Genomic DNA, 15,030 nt, shown 5'->3' with positions numbered 1-15,030 from the left:
TGATACAGCCTGAAACTTCTGTGATACAGCCCAGAAACACTCCAATACAGCCCAGAAACTCTCCGATACAGCCCGAAACTTCTGTGATACAGCCTGAAACTTCTGTGATACAGCCCAGAAACTCTCCGATACAGCCCAGAAACACTCCGATACAGCTCAGAAACTCTCCAATACAGCCCAGAAACTCTCTGATACAGCCCAGAAACTCTCCGATACAGCCCGAAACTTCTGTGATACAGCCCAGAAACTCTCTGATACAGCCCAGAAACTCTCTGATACAGCCCAGAAACTCAATGACCTCTATCCTATAAAGAAAGAAGATCGTGAAACAGGCTGGACTTCCAGAATACATTTTTTTATTTGGGTATTTTCTTTTACTTACATTTCAAATGTTATCCCCTTTCCCAGTTTCCCCTCTGGAATCCTCCCTATCCCTTCCCCACTCCCCCTGTCTCTATGAGAGTGTTCACCCACCCACCCACTCCTTCCCATCTCCCTGCCCTGGCATTCCCCTACACTGGGGCATTAAGCCTTCACAAGGCCAAGGACTCTCCTCTCATTGATACCCGATAAGGCCATCCTCTGCTACATATGCAGCTGGAGCCATGGGTCCCTCCATGTGTCCTCTTTGGTTGGTGGTTTAGTCCCTGGGAGCTCTGGGGTATCTGGTTGGTTGATAGTGTTGTTCTTCCTATGGAGTTGCAAACTCCTACAGCTCCTTCAGTCCTTCAGGACACACACAACACAGAGAGCAGCAGCAAGCTCAATGTGGCTTGACTGTTTCTAAAGGTACAGATATGAATACCTATACTGAGATTTAAAGACCCTGCCACAAGCTGTGTGGATGAAGACTTCAACATAACCCTTTATATCCCGAGGAAGGATTACGATTCCACCTCCATATACTTTCATAGTTTAAACCCCAAATCGGCCACACTTAGGGCTTTGTTTTGTTTCTAATTATATAACAATTGTCAGGCATTAAATTTTATCAGAACAAATGAGACACTGGGTATGGGGGCTCATGCCTATAAGTAGGCACGGAGGCTGAGGCAGGAGAACAGCAACTCAATGCCAGACCATGTTTAAAACGTTCAAAACAAGTCAAAAAGAAAGAAGAAAAGGGAAAAGTTTTCTTTAAATCCACTTAAAGTTTCCCATGACATCTATTGCCTCAGAACAAGCTCAGACTCCTTAACTTGGTGTCAGTGCTTGGTCACCTGCCCAAGCCACCAGTACCACCCCCAGTCTATCCCACCCAGCCCTGCAACCTCCCTCCAAACCCCAAGCTGTCTCAGTCTTCGTCCTTCCTGCTGCAGCTACCTCAGCTCAGACAGCAACTCTCTTCTCTTTCCAGTCAGTTGTCACTAAGACTGGCCACAACCAAGGCACTGAACCATCCAAGCTTTCATGGAACTTAGAGGAGAGCACCCACACCTTAGATATGCTACACAGTAGCCAACAATGTTGTGATGTGTACTCCATATAGATAATAAAGAGGAAATGTGGTGATAGGATCTGCAACTCAAACACAGATGCCCACAAGTCTCACATGCTTCTGAAATGACAGCACAGGGGAACACTGACTATGCACGCCCCTGAGAGAAGTAAGGTTACCAGGTAACCAAGAGTACCACGGTGATGGTAAACTCAGCAAGGGGCCAAAGAGATGGCTCCATGGCTAGTCTTCCAGATGACCTGAATCTGATTTCTAGCACCCACATGGGGGCTTACAACCATTGTAACTTTAGTTCCATAGGATCTGGGGTCCTCGTCTGTCCCTTATGGGCTTCAGGCATGCACTATGGTGCACAGACATACATGCAGGATAAAAATTTCATATACATAAAATGAAATTTAAAAAGAAAGAAAGGGGGGTTGGGGATTTAGCTCAGTGGTAGAGCGCTTGCCTACCAAGCGCAAGGCCCTGGGTTCGGTCCCCAGCTCCGAAAAATAGAAAAGAAAAAAAAGAAAGAAAGAAAGAAAGGGAGGGAGAGGAAGGGAGGGAGGGAGAGAGAGGGAGACAGGAGGGAGGGAGGGAGACACACACACACACACACACACACACACACAGAGAGAGAGAGAGAGAGAGAGAGAGAGGAGAAATCCAACTTCATCTGAAAAGCAAAGAGATGGAGACTCTCAGTCTGGCTACCTTTGGTGGGGGCTGAAAGAGAGCTACGCTCTGCACGGAAGGGGTTTGCTTTACGCTTTGCTTTGTATCTGTGCACAAAGACTAATTTCCAAACTATTCTATCTACACCCGTGACCCTCCTGTCTCAGAGGCATTAGTACAGGTGTGTGCCGGAGCTGAGTCTGCTCAGCATGCAGGATTTTGACTTCACCCTGAAGAAGAGGGAATACATTTACTACTTGTGTTGTCGATCCTCTGCAAGCTCCACAAGGCTGGAACTCATCATCTAGTGTGTTTGGCAGTGTCTTTCAGATGTCTAGCCCAGAGCCTGGAGCAGTCTTTCACTACACAGCAGCTGGACGAAAAGTGAAGGGATAAACCAAAGAAGAAATAAAGGGATGCTTAAGGGGTGGGAGGAGCACACGTGGGCCACTCAGCTCAGAGCGTGACAGGCTTCTATTCCTATCTAAATGCTGCTCTCTTTGGGGCCTATCCAGCCTTCCCACTCCAGACCAGGCCTTAGCTCTGACAGCCAGTCACCTCTCACTAGCTCAGTCTTGCTCTACACTGAATCCCCAACCCTTAGCAAATTGGTTTATTTTTAAATTATTTTTAAATATTTTGAAATGATTTCAGTTAACCAACAATTATCCATCTGTCTCCATGAGAATACTTCTGCTCTATGATGTCATCTCAAATGATGGCAGAACTCCTCCTCCCAAAACATCAAGTAATGAACAAGGACTCACACAGACAGGACTCAGGAACCAGTCGCAGTACCTCCCCTGGTCTCTCAGGAGCCAATCCCAGCACCTCCCCTGGTCTCTCAGGAGCCAGTCCCAGCACCTCCCCTGGTCTCTCAGTAACCAATCCCAGTACCTCCCCTGGTCTCTCAGTAACCAGTCCCAGCACCTCCCCTGGTCTCTCAGGAGCCAGTCCCACCACCTCCCCTGGTCTCTCAGGAGCCAGTCGCAGCACCTCCCCTGGTCTCTGAATGCTTGACCATTGTTGCTGTGAAGGACCCTCCTTGCTCACCACCCAAATGCTGGAATTATAAATAGGTGTTATCAAAGCAATTTTCTTGTAAAATATGTAGTGTTTACATATTGTTGTTTTTCCCCTCTAAAGATGTATTTTAAATCATGTATATGGGGGAATGACATGTGGACGTGAACACAGACTCCCTGGGACTCTAGAGCTATCCACTGCAACTAGAGTTATAGGCAGTTAGACGACACCTGATGTGGCTGTTGGAAACAGAACTTGGGTCCTCCAGAAGTGAATGCACTTAACACAAGTCATCTCTCCAGACCCTTATTTCTAATTTGTGATAAAAGTGAATCATTCAGTTAAAAGTCTTTACATGGTAGTAAGATTTCAAATGAAAGAGCTGCAAGTTTAAACTACATTTAAAAAAAAAATCAATGAAAGTCAAGTTCACCCCTATTACAAATCTAAACTTTCAAATAAAATCATAAAATAAATGTTTGACTTTACCAAATATTCATTGTTCATTATTCATAAAATGTCTTGCAGACAAAACATCTTTAACATGTCACAAATCTAAAGTGACAATATTTTAAGAAAAGCCAGGAGGAGTTTACTGGAGGTGCATGGGAATGAAATATCACTAAAATAATAAATTAAATGTAAGTTAAAGTAAGAGGAAAGAGTGGCTGAGGGCTGGCCAGTGGCCCAGCAGGTACAGGGAAAGCCAGTGACAGTGCTGGAACCCTGAGCCCATGAGGGAAGGAGAGACCTGAGTCCCGCAAGCTGTGCCATGACCTGCACACTCACATGGCATGTGTTCACAGAGTAAATAATAAAAAAAAAAAAGTGAAGCATGCTAGGTATTCTTAGCTACAGGACATTCTTGAGACAGACCTGGGAATTAATATGTATAGGAAAAGGAAAACATATAGATATTCAGGGATTAGGACAGTGGGATTCATTAAATGTGTTGCACAAATAATGTATAATTTATTAAAAGAAAATGATGCTAAGCAAGGTGTCTACAGCTGAGCCCCATCCCCAGTCCCAGATGAGAATACTGCTATACCGCCAAGCCTTCCCATGACAGAGAAACAGGCTGTACTCCCTGGCTAGGTCTAAAACAGAATCAGCAATTGGTTGCTGTATCAGTTGGTATCTGTACACATAGAGTAATTCCCAACTATCCTACATTCACACATGAAAGCAAGTGCCCGGGACATGGAGCCACCTGCCTGCAGTCCCACAACCAAGATGGGGAAGCCCGAGGAGAGTAAGAGGCTGGTCTGAGCTCTAGAGCAAAACTCTATCTCAAATAAAAATAGAAATAGGTAAATAAAGTCAAATAATAAACAGAGTAAGGCAAAACTTCTCACTAATGCTGGACTCAGGAAAGACTTCAGCTATTAAGTTTCCAATTGTTCAAATCGGGCTGGCCAAAGACTCTGCCATACTGCGAGTCCCTGCTACCCACAGACATTGTTCTAGAGCTGAAGCCGTCAAAATCCTTTATGCTAAAAATATGATACTTACTGACCCCAAAAATTCTACCGGGGAACTCCTACAGCTGATAAACACCTTCAGTGATGTGTCTAAATACATGATTTACTCAAAAAGAAAAAAACCTGTAGCCCTCCTATATACAAATGAAATCAGGTTAACAACACCCTTCACAATAGCCACAGATAATATTAAATATCTTGGGTAACTCTAACCAAGCAAGTGAAAGACCTATGTGACAAGAACTTCAAGTCTTTGAAGAAAGAAAGAGGAGAAGATCTCAGAAGATGGGAAGATTTCTCATGCTCATGGATCGGAAGGATTAATGTAGTGAAACTGGCCATCCTATCAAAAGCAATCTACAGATTCAGTGCTATCCCCAGAAAAATTCCAACACGATTCTGTACAGACCTTGAAAGAACAATTCTCAACTTCATATGGACAAACAATAAACCCAGGAAAACTAAAACAATTCTGTAAAATAAAGTGATTTCAGGAGGCATCACCATCCCTAAAAACCACATGGTGTTGGCATAAAAGCAAAAATGTTTATCAATGGAATCAAACAGAAGATCCAGAAATAAACCCACATACCTGTGTACACCTGAATTTTGATAAATAAACCAGAAATAAACAATGGAAAAAAGAAAAAAGAATTGTCAACAAATGATGCTGATCTAACTGTGTTTCTGCATCTAGAAGAATGCAAAAAGATCTATATCTATCACCCTGGGCAACACTCAGTGAGTCAAAGACCTCAACATAAAACCAGAACCACTGAGCCTGTAAGGGAGAAGGTGGGGAATAGCCTTGAGCTCATTGCCACAGAAGACACCTTCTAAACAGAACACTGATAGCACAGGCTCTAAGACCAACAACTGACAAGTGGGACCACATGAAACTGAAAAGCTTCTGTAAGGCAAAGGACAGGGTCAACAGGACAAAACAGCAGCCAGCTTTACGTCCAACAGAGGACTAATATCCAAAATATATAAAGAACTCAAGAAACTAAGACATCGACAAACCAAACAATCCAGTTAAAAAATGGGGAACATATCTAAACAGAATTCTCAATAGAGGAAACACAAATGACTGAGAAAGTTAAAGAAATGTTTAACATCCTATCCATCAGAGAAATGCAAACCAAAACCACTCTGAGAGTCCATCTTAGACCTGTCAGAACGACTAAGATCAGTGACACAAGTGACAGCTCGTGCTGGTGAGGGTGGAGCCAGGGAAACCTCTCACATTGCTGGTGGGAGTACAAACTTGTACAACCAATATGGAAATCAGTATGGTGGTTCCTTAGAAAACTGGGAATCAATCTACCTCAAGTCCAGCTATACCACCCCTGGGCATATACCCAAAGGCACTCCATCCTATCTCAAGGACACAGCTTTATTCATAATAGCCAGAAACTGAAAACTACCTATATGTCTCTCAACCAAAGAATGGATAAAGAGAATGGGACATATCTACATAATAGACTATTACTCAGCAACTTTTAAAAGAGGCATCATGAAATTTTCAGGCAAATATATGGGACTGGGGAAAAAAAATCATTCTGGGAGAGGTAACCCAGACCAAGAAAAACAAACATGGATATTAGCTGTTAAGTAAAGGGTAACTGTTAAAATTCACAGACCCAGAGAGGCTCAGTAACAAGGAGGGCTCTAGGCAGGAATGCATGGATCTCCCTAAGAAGGGGAAATAAATTCTGCAGGTGGACTGGGTTTGTGGGATGGGGAGAGGAATAGGAAGGATCAGGATGTAAGGAGAGATAAGGGAGTGAGTACTGGGAAAGGTGACTGGAATTGGAGGGCTTTGGGGGACAATGGGGAAATCTAGTGCAGTGGAAACTCACTGGAATCTACAAGTTTGACCTTTGAGAGGATTCCCAGCAATGGAGGATACAGAGCCTGAACTGGCCACCTTCCGTAACCAGGCAAGGCTTCTGTAACCAGTAGTGGTACTGGTGCATCAACCCAGGCACAAAACTTCTGACCAACAAACCCGTCCTGCCTACAAGATACATGGGGGAATGGCCAACCAATGGCTGGCCCACACCGTGAGATAGAGCCCGTGCCTGACACTACCTGGATGACCCAGAATCTGAGGCTGGTGGCCCAGATCCTTAGGGTAGAACCAAATATAAATCAATGAAATGACTCCTAACTTCTACACTCACAGACTGGTGCCCAGTTTAGCCTCAGAGAGGTCCTCTGGCAGCTGATGGGAGCAGATGCACAAACCTGTGGCTAAATATTAGGTGTCCTGGAGGGAGGGCAACAGCACCCCATCCACAGGACCCTCAGCCCAGGATTTGTCCCGCCTGCAGGAATGAGGATGCAGTGGAGATTGAGGGAACACCAGCCACTGCCTGGTCCAGCTTGAGGCCCATTCCATGGGTGAGAGCTAACCCCTGACACTGTTGATGGTGCTCTGCTGTGCTTGCAGACAGGAACCTGGCATGGCTGTCCCTGAGAGGCTTCATTCAGCAGTAGATGGAGACAGATATGGAGACTCACAGCCGAGCATGGGGCAGAGTTCAGGGAGTCTTGTGGAAGAGTGGGTAATGGAATCGGGTGAGCCAGGAAATGCAGGAGGTCACAGTAAGACCTACATAGTCAACTGGCCTGGTCCCTGGGCTCACAGAGACTAGGACATGCAAGAGCTGGACCTAGACCCTAAGCACATTTGCAGCAGGTTGTGCAACTTGGTCTTCACGTAGGTTCCCTGGCAACTGGAGTAGGGACTGTCTCTTACTCTGTTGCCTGCCACTAGATCCCCCTCCCCTAACTGGACTGCCCGGTTTTGCCTCAGTGGGAAAGGATGCACTCAGTTCTGCTTCAACTGGGTGTCCCAGGGTTGTGTGGTGTCCAAGAGAAGCTTCCCCTTCCCTTAGGAGCGGGGAGGAGATAGTGGGGAGAGGGATTGTAGGGGTGGGACTGAGAGGAGAGGTGGGAGGGGGACTGAGATCAAGGTGTAAAGTGAATAAACAAATTAATTAATGGGAAAAAGTTAGGTGGAAAGAGAGCCCAGGTTGGAGGTCTCCATCAGGTCCCTCCCCTCCAAGCTTGGTGAACTCTGTGGAAGAGGGTGAGGAGGAATTGTGGGAGCCAGAGGTGTTGAGGACACTGGGAGAGCAAGGCCCTCAGAATCAAGTAGCAGGGTTCACAGGAGCTCACAGAGACTGAAGTGGTAAGAACGGAGCCTGCATGAGTCTGTGCTAGGCGCTCTGCCATGTTATGGTTGGCGTTTTTGTGGGACCCCTGACAGTGGGGGTGGAGATGTCTCTGACATTGGCCTGTTCATGGCTCCCTTTTCTCCCACTGGGTTCCCTCTCCCAGCCTTGAGGGTTTGTGCCTAGCCTTATTGTATCTTGTTGTGCTGTGTATGGTTGATATCTCTGGAAGGCCTACTCTTTGGGGGTAGGAGGGAGTGAATCTGAGGGAGAAAAGGGGTGAGGGAACTAGAAGGAATGGAGGGAGGGGGAGTTGTGGTCAGGATGTATTGTATGAGAAAAGAACTTAAAAAAAAAGATGCTTACATAAAACCTACCCATGCCATGCCCTGTGCTTTAAACCCTCTCACTTAAAATGCCCAACATGGTGCAGATGTTAAGCCAATGGCTGTTACTATAGTGTCATTTCAAAGATGTGGACAAAAAGCCTATGTATGCTCAGTACAGTCGGTCAAACCTATTTCTGAAGTATTTTCTAATCCAGGGTGACTGACTTTGTGAATGCTGAAGCTAAGAATACTTGGGTTTGACTGTACTTTCTTTTTTTTTTTTTTTTTTTTTAATTAACTCGAGTATTTCTTATTTACATTTCGAGTGTTATTCCCTTTCCCGGTTTCCGGGCAAACATCCCCCTAATCCCTCACCCTCCCCTTCTTTATGTGTGTTCCCCTCCCCATCCTCCCCCCATTGCCGCCCTCCCCCCAACAATCTAGTTCACTGGGGGTTCAGTCTTAGCAGGACCCAGGGCTTCCCCTTCCACTGGTGCTCTTACTAGGATATTCATTGCTACCTATGAGGTCAGAGTCCAGGATCAGTCCATGTATAGTCTTTAGGTAGTGGCTTAGTCCCTGGAAGCTCTGGTTGCTTGGCATTGTTGTACATATGGGGTCTCGAGCCCCTTCAAGCTCTTCCAGTTCTTTCTCTGATTCCTTTAACGGGGGTCCTATTCTCAGTTCAGTGGTTTGCTGCTGGCATTCGCCTCTGTATTTGCTGTATTCTGGCTGTGTCTCTCAGGAGCGATCTACATCCGGCTCCTGTCGGCCTGCACTTCTTTGCTTCATCCATCTTGTCTAATTGGATGGCTGTAGATGTATGGGCCACATGTGGGGCAGGCTCTGAATGGGTGTTCCTTCTGTGTCAGTTTTAATCTTTGCCTCTCTATTCCCTGCCAAGGGTATTCTTTTTCCTCATTTAAAGAAGGAGTGAAGCATTCACATTTTGATCATCGTCTTGAGTTTCATTTGTTCTAGGCATCTAGGGTAATTCAAGCATTTGGGCTAATAGCCACTTATCAATGAGTGCATACCATGTGTGTTTTTCTGTGATTGGGTTACCTCACTCAGGATGATATTTTCCAGTTCCAACCATTTGCCTACGAATTTCATAAAGTCATTGTTTTTGATAGCTGAGTAATATTCCATTGTGTAGATGTACCACATTTTCTGTATCCATTCCTCTGTTGAAGGGCATCTGGGTTCTTTCCAGCTTCTGACTATTATAAATAAGGCTGCTATGAACATAGCGGAGCACGTGTCTTTTTTATATGTTGGGGCATCTTTTGGGTATATGCCCAAGAGAGGTATAGCTGGATCCTCAGGCAGTTCAATGTCCAATTTTCTGAGGAACCTCCAGACTGATTTCCAGAATGGTTTTACCAGTCTGCAATCCCACCAACAATGGAGGAGTGTTCCTCTTTTTCCACATCCTCGCCAGCATCTGCTGTCACCTGAGTTTTTGATCTTAGCCATTCTCACTGGTGTGAGGTGAAATCTCAGGGTTGTTTTGATTTGCATTTCCCTTATGACTAAAGATGTTGAACATTTCTTTAGGTGTTTCTCAGCCATCCGGCATTCCTCAGCTGTGAATTCTTTGTTTAGCTCTGAACCCCATTTTTTAATAGGGTTATTTGTTTCTCTGCGGTCTAACTTCTTGAGTTCTTTGTATATTTTGGATATAAGGCCTCTATCTGTTGTAGGATTGGTAAAGATCTTTTCCCAATCTGTTGGTTGCCGTTTTGTCCTAACCACAGTGTCCTTTGCCTTACAGAAGCTTTGCAGTTTTATGAGATCCCATTTGTCGATTCTTGATCTTAGAGCGTAAGCCATTGGTGTTTTGTTCAGGAAATTTTTTCCAGTGCCCATGTGTTCCAGATGCTGCCCTAGTTTTTCTTCTATTAGTTTGAGTGTATCAGGTTTGATGTGGAGGTCCTTGATCCACTTGGACTTAAGCTTTGTACAGGGTGATAAGCATGGATCGATCTGCATTCTTCTACATGTTGCCCTCCAGTTGAACCAGCACCATTTGCTGAAAATGCTATCTTTTTTCCATTGGATGTGTGACTGTACTTTCTAAAGCCTTGGGATACTTAGTATATTCTTCAATGAGCATAAAAACATCACAGTAAGCATAGCTGACACAGCATAAACAAACTAGCAAAGGAGGGACGAGCATTTGATAGCTTGTTTCTAAATGTACAAACCAGCAAAGTAGGAATGAGCATTTGATAGCTTGTTTCTAATTGCTAGGATAGAGCTAGTTTCCGTTTTCTTGGATGAAGGGGAAAACTGTTCTACGGTTGTGTGCTTAGTGTATATTAATTGTCCAAAACATAAATTAATACTGTCATGATACTTCATAAGCATATAAGAATATTTTAATTCATTTATCCCCCACTATCCCAACCTCTTTGGTCTCTTTCCTATTTCCTAATAGTCTCCTGTTTGTTTGTTTGTTTGTTTGTTTGTTTGTTTTGCTATCGTCTCAAGTCTAGCAGGATGGCCTCAAACACGGTATATAGACAAGGAAAACCTTGAACTTCTGACTCTCCTCTCTCCAGCTTCCAAATGCTAGGATTGCAGGTCTGTGTGGTGCTGAGTATTTAACCCACAGTTTTGTCCATACTAAGCAAGCAATCTACCAACTCCATTTTGTCCTCAGGCCTCTCCTTGTCCGACTTTCATGGCTCTCCTCCCACGCCTGGGATACAGGAGAAGTGTTTGTTGTTCTGACTCTGGCTTATTTCTGTAGACATTGTCATTTCCAGCACCATACATTTTCCAGCAAATGGCATGATTTATGTTATGTCTTATGGCTGAATAATACTTCACTGTGACCCAGACATAACACATTCTCTTTATCTATTGCAGGGCTATTATGAACAGTGCTGAACAAACATGACTGTGCAGGTCTCAATCCTATCATGACTTTGATTTCTTCTGTTAAATACCCAGGAAGGGTACAGCTGAATCACTTGGTTTTTCTATTCACATTTCTTGAGGAAACGCCATACTGATTTCCATAATGGCACATAAATTTACATTCCTATTAGCAGCATACAGAAGTCATACCAGAATACATATACAGTATTATAACAAGTGAAATTTAAGAGTCAAATAAGACCCAGAGTAAGCTAGAAACCCACTCCAAAAATTAAGTACCACTTTTTTCTATAAAGACACCTATAAAATATAAAATAAAAATGGAAAAATAATTATTCCATATCACCTAAAGAACTCAGGAGAAGAAAACTCTGGGAGGAAATGCTCTAATACAAAATGAAGTGTCCATCTCCCCCTCTGCCCTTCAACTCACAAAAGAGTTTAATAATTAATGGAGGATCATGTCGTTTTGTCAAAATAGACGGTGCAGTGTCAACCTTCATTCCTGTCAATGTCACACAAGTTCTTCCTGTACCTATAAACTACCTGTGTGACAGATAAGGATGGCATCTCCAGTGCCCCGCCCACAGTTTTCACTGTTAGCTCTCTAACCAAGGAGCAGTCCTTCCTCCAGTGTCCCGCCCACAGTTTTCACCTTTAGCTCTCTAACCAAGGAGCAGTCCTTCCTCCAGTGTCCCACCCACAGTTTTCACTGTTAGCTCTCTAATCAAGGAGCAGTCCTTCCTCCCGGGAGAACCTATACCTATTAACGTCACAAGAGAACATTTGCTATGCAAATGGAGTTCTAAGACAAGTGCTCCCTAAAACCTCTCCCTTGAACCCTAGGGACACAGCTAGCCGATGGGAAGCCAGTGTCTACCTGAATTATAGCTCATCAGTACTGTTGTGATCAAATAAGATTCAAATTGAGGATCTCAAAAGGCCAAAATCCGGTCACTGCTACACCAACAGGTAGGGACGATAATGCCTATCAGTGAAGGACTAATAATGAAAACACAGAACAGAAAAATCTGGTGGTTTTCCTGGAGATCCAAATCAACAGCAGTCTGCTGCCAACACCATGTGACACGCTGTGTGCCTTTGGTCCCCACATTCCAGACACAGAGCAGCAGGAGCAAGAGCCTAGGGCCTAGGATTCCCAGGGGACCACACTGGGTAAAATAAGTAATTAAATAAAACTTACTAGCAAGCGCATTTCGGGAGGTTCCTTGTATCTTTGTGACTAAAAGCCTCAACAATTTTGCTGGATATTAAATGGCAATTACCCAACACCTGACACCAGTCCTGAGAACCTTAGAAACTGCCCAAGGCTCACAGCCATGGGGATGTCCTTGATATGCCCAGTGTGCCTGGCCCGTGGTATCAAGCTATTTGGAGCTGCAGAAGGAGCATGGAAGCTTATATAGGATATCTACAGAGACACACTAGGGAGGTCTGACTGCATTTTCTTTTCTTTCCTTCCTTCCTTGCCCCTCCCCCAACACACACCTCTTTCCCTTTCTTAAGACAGGATCTCACTATGTAACCATGGTTGGCCTGGAACTTGCTGTAGACAAAACTGGCCTCAAACTCAGAGACCTCTGCCTGGCTTTGCTCTGCCTCCCTAGTTCAAAGATTAAAAGTGTATTCTACCACAAATGTTTTTGTCAGTGACAATACCCATCATTATCCACTCACCCACTCATCACATAGAGTACATCAGTGTCCACTCACCCACTCATCACATACAGTATATCAATGTCCACTCACCCACTCATCACATACAGTACATCAGTGTCCACTCACCCACTCATCACATACAGTACATCAATGTCCACTCACCCACTCATCACATACAGTAAGTACATCAGTGTCCACTCACCCACTCATCACATACAGTACATCAGTGTCCACTCACCCACTCATCACATACAGTACATCAGTGTCCACTCACCCACTCATCACATACAGTACATCAGTGTCCACTCACCCACTCATCACATATAGTATATCAGTGTCCACTCACCCACTCATCACATACAGTACATCAGTGTCCACTCACCCACTCATCACATACAGTACATCAGTGTCCACTCACCCACTCATCACATAGAGTACATCAGTGTCCACTCACCCACTCATCACATACAGTACATCAATGTCCACTCACCCACTCATCACATACAGTACATCAGTGTCCACTCACCCAGTCATCACATACAGTAAGTACATCAGTGTCCACTCACCCACTCATCACATAGAGTACATCATTATCCACTCACCCACTCATCACATACAGTAAGTACATCAGTGTCCACTCACCCACTCATCACATACAGTAAGTACATCAGTGTCCACTCACCCACTCATCACATACAGTACATCAGTGTCCACTCACCCACTCATCACATAGAGTACATCAGTGTCCACTCACCCACTCATCACATACAGTACATCAGTGTCCACTCACCCACTCATCACATACAGTACATCAGTGTCCACTCACCCACTCATCACATAGAGTACATCAGTGTCCACTCACCCACTCATCACATACAGTATATCAGTGTCCACTCACCCACTCATCACATACAGTACATCAGTGTCCACTCACCCACTCATCACATACAGTAAGTACATCAGTGTCCACTCACCTACTCATCACATAGAGTACATCAGTGTCCACTCACCCACTCATCACATACAGTATATCAGTGTCCACTCACCCACTCATCATAGAGTACATCAGTGTCCACTCACCCACTCATCACATAGAGTACATCAGTGTCCACTCACCCACTCATCACATACAGTACATCAGTGTCCACTCACCCACTCATCACATACAGTATATCAGTGTCCACTCACCCACTCATCACATACAGTACATCAGTGTCCACTCACCCACTCATCACATACAGTACATCAGTGTCCACTCACCCACTCATCATATAGAGTACATCAGTGTCCACTCACCTACTCATCACATACAGTACATCAGTGTCCACTCACCCACTCATCATATAGAGTACATCAGTGTCCACTCACCTACTCATCACATACAGTACATCAGTGTCCACTCACCCACTCATCACATACAGTAAGTACATCAGTGTCCACTCACCTACTCATCACATAGAGTACATCAGTGTCCACTCACCCACTCATCACATACAGTAAGTACATCAGTGTCCACTCACCCACTCATCACATACAGTACATCAGTGTCCACTCACCTACTCATCACATACAGTACATCAGTGTCCACTCACCCACTCATCATATAGAGTACATCAGTGTCCACTCACCTACTCATCACATACAGTACATCAGTGTCCACTCACCTACTCATCACATACAGTACATCAGTGTCCACTCACCCACTCATCACATACAGTACATCAGTGTCCACTCACCCACTCATCACATACAGTAAGTACATCAGTGTCCACTCACCCACTCATCACATACAGTACATCAGTGTCCACTCACCCACTCATCACATAGAGTACATCATTGTCCACTCACCCACTCATCACATACAGTAGTACATCAATGTCCACTCACCCACTCATCACATACAGTATATCAGTGTCCACTCACCCACTCATCACATACAGTAAGTACATCAGTGTCCACTCACCTACTCATCACATAGAGTACATCAGTGTCCACTCACCCACTCATCACATACAGTATATCAGTGTCCACTCACCCACTCATCACATACAGTACATCAGTGTCCACTCACCCACTCATCACATACAGTACATCAGTGTCCACTCACCCACTCATCATATAGAGTACATCAGTGTCCACTCACCTACTCATCACATACAGTACATCAGTGTCCACTCACCTACTCATCACATACAGTACATCAGTGTCCACTCACCCACTCATCACATACAGTACATCAGTGTCCACTCACCCACTCATCACATACAGTAAGTACATCAGTGTCCACTCACCCACTCATCACATACAGTACATCAGTGTCCACT

General features: G+C 44.6%; 1 protein-coding gene across 5 annotated transcripts in view; it reads right to left on the bottom strand.

Annotated features, from left to right (window-relative positions):
* Positions 1 to 15,030, bottom strand: part of Pcca (propionyl-CoA carboxylase subunit alpha) — a 334,592-nt gene that overhangs the window by 243,924 nt on the left and 75,638 nt on the right.

Source organism: Rattus norvegicus, chromosome 15, assembly GCF_021556685.1.
Source record: "Rattus norvegicus strain SHRSP/BbbUtx chromosome 15, alternate assembly SHRSP_T2T, whole genome shotgun sequence".
Classification (NCBI taxonomy): domain Eukaryota; kingdom Metazoa; phylum Chordata; class Mammalia; order Rodentia; family Muridae; genus Rattus; species Rattus norvegicus.
Note: the sequence above shows the minus strand (reverse complement) of the source record. Positions and strands in the feature narration are given on the sequence as shown.